The following is a 2617-nucleotide window of genomic DNA, read 5'->3' as shown; positions in this document are numbered from 1 at the left end:
TTTTGCACGAAATCATCAAAATTCTTACAGAAAACCGCATATTTAGATGCAAAACGACGATTTCTCGCCGATTTTCGTTGTTTTCTGGCATGAATTTGCAAAGAAGAGCACGAAATCTACAAAATCATGACTTTTTACCAAGATTCAACGGCTGAATTGCAAGAAAACAGCAGAATTCTGCACGAAATCATCAAAATTCTTAGAGAAAACCGCATATTTCGATGCAAAACGACGATTTCTCGCTGATTTTCGTTGTTTTCTATCTTGAATTCGCAAAGAAGAGCACGAAATCTACAAAATCATGACATTTTACCAAGATTCAACGGCTGAATTGCAAGTAAACAGCAGAATTCTGCACGAAATCGTCAAAATTCTCATCAAAATTCTTGGAGAAAACCGCATATTTCGATGCAAAACGACGATTTCTCGCTGATTTTCGTTGTTTTCTATCTTGAATTCGCAAAGAAGAGCACGAAATCTACAAAATCATGACTTTTTACCAAGATTCAACGGCTGAATTGCAAGTAAACAGCAGAATTTTGCACGAAATCGTCAAAATTCTTAGAGAAAACCGCATATTTCGATGCAAAACGACGATTTCTCGCCGATTTTCGTTGTTTTCTGGCTTGAATTCGCAAAGAAAAGCACGAAATCTACAAAATCATCACTTTTTACCAAAATTCAACGGCTGAATTGCAAGAAAACAGTAGAATTCTGCACGAAATCATCAAAATTCTTAAAGAAAACCGCATATTTCGATGCAAAACGACGATTTCTCGCCGATTTTCGTTGTTTTCTGGCTTGAATTCGCAAAGAAGAGCACGAAATCTACAAAATCATCACTTTTTACCAAGATTCAACGGCTGAATTGCAAGAAAACAGCAGATTTCTGCACGAAATCATCAAAATTCTTAGAGAAAACCGCATATTTCGATGCAATACGACGATTTCTCGCTGATTTTCGTTGTTTTCTATCTTGAATTCGCAAAGAAGAGCACGAAATCCACAAAATCATGACTTTTTACCAAGATTCAACGGCTGAATTGCAAGTAAACAGCAGAATTCTGCACGAAATCGTCAAAATTCTTAGAGAAAACCGCATATTTCGATGCAAAACGACGATTTCTCGCCGATTTTCGTTGTTTTCTGGCTTGAATTCGCACAGAAGAGCACGAAATCTACAAAATCATCACTTTTTACCAAGATTCAACGGCTGAATTGCAAGAAAACAGCAGAATTCTGCACGAAATCATCAAAATTCTTAGAGAAAACCGCATATTTCGATGCAAAACGACGATTTCTTGCCGATTTTCGTTGTTTCTGGCTTGAATTCGCAAAGAAGAGCACGAAATCTACAAAATCATCACTTTTTACCAAGATTCAACGGCTGAATTGCAAGAAAACAGCAGAATTCTGCACGAAATCATCAAAATTCTTAGAGAAAACCGCATATTTCGATGCAAAACGACGATTTCTCGCCGATTTTCGTTGTTTTCTGGCTTGAATTCGCAAAGAAGAGCACGAAATCTACAAAATCATGACTTTTTACCAAGATTCAACTGCTGAATTGCAAGAAAACAGCAGAATTCTGCACGAAATCATCAAAATTCTTATGGAAAACCTCATATTTCGATGCAAAACGACGATTTCTCGCCGATTTTCGTTGTTTTCTGCCTTGAATTCGCAAAGAAGAGCACGAAATCTACAAAATCATCACTTTTTACCAAGATTCTACGGCTGAATTGCAAGAAAACAGCAGAATTCTGCACGAAATCATCAAAATTCTTACAGAAAACCGCATTTTTCGATGCAAATCGACGATTTCTCACCGATTTTCGTTGTTTTCTGGCTTGAATTCGCAAAGAAGAGCACGAAATCTACAAAATCATGACTTTTTACCAAGATTCAACCGCTGAATTGCAAGAAAACAGCAGAATTCTGCACGAAATCATCAAAATTCTTACAGAAAACCGCATATTTCGATGCAAAACAACGATTTCTCGCCGATTTTCGTTGTTTTCTGGCTTGAATTCGCAAAGAAGAGCACGAAATCTACAAAATCATCACTTTTTAACAAGATTCTACGGCTGAATTGCAAGAAAACAGCAGAATTCTGCACGAAATCATCAATATTCTTACAGAAAACCGCATATTTCGATGCAAAACGACGATTTCTCGCCGATTTTCGTTGTTTTCTGGCTTGAATTCGCACAGAAGAGCACGAAATCTACAAAATCATCACTTTTTAACAAGATTCTACGGCTGAATTGCAAGAAAACAGCAGAATTCTGCACGAAATCATCAATATTCTTACAGAAAACCGCATATTTCGATGCAAAACGACGATTTCTCGCCGATTTTCGTTGTTTTCTGGCTTGAATTCGCAAAGAAGAGCACGAAATCTACAAAATCATGACTTTTTACCAAGATTCAACTCCTGAATTGCAAGAAAACAGCAGAATTCTGCCCGAAATCATCAAAATTCTTAGAGAAAACTGCATATTTCGAAGCAAAACAACGATTTCTCGCCGATTTTCGTTGTTTTCTATCTTGAATTCGCCAAGAAGAGCACGAAATCTATAAAATCATGACTTTTTACCTAGATTCAACGGCTGAA

The sequence above is a fragment of the Gnatocerus cornutus genome, unplaced genomic scaffold (genome assembly GCF_029298725.1).
Source record: "Gnatocerus cornutus isolate USDA-ARS CGAHR unplaced genomic scaffold, icGnaCorn1.1 ctg00000061.1, whole genome shotgun sequence".
In the NCBI taxonomy this organism is placed as follows: Eukaryota; Metazoa; Arthropoda; class Insecta; order Coleoptera; family Tenebrionidae; genus Gnatocerus; species Gnatocerus cornutus.
Note: the sequence above shows the minus strand (reverse complement) of the source record.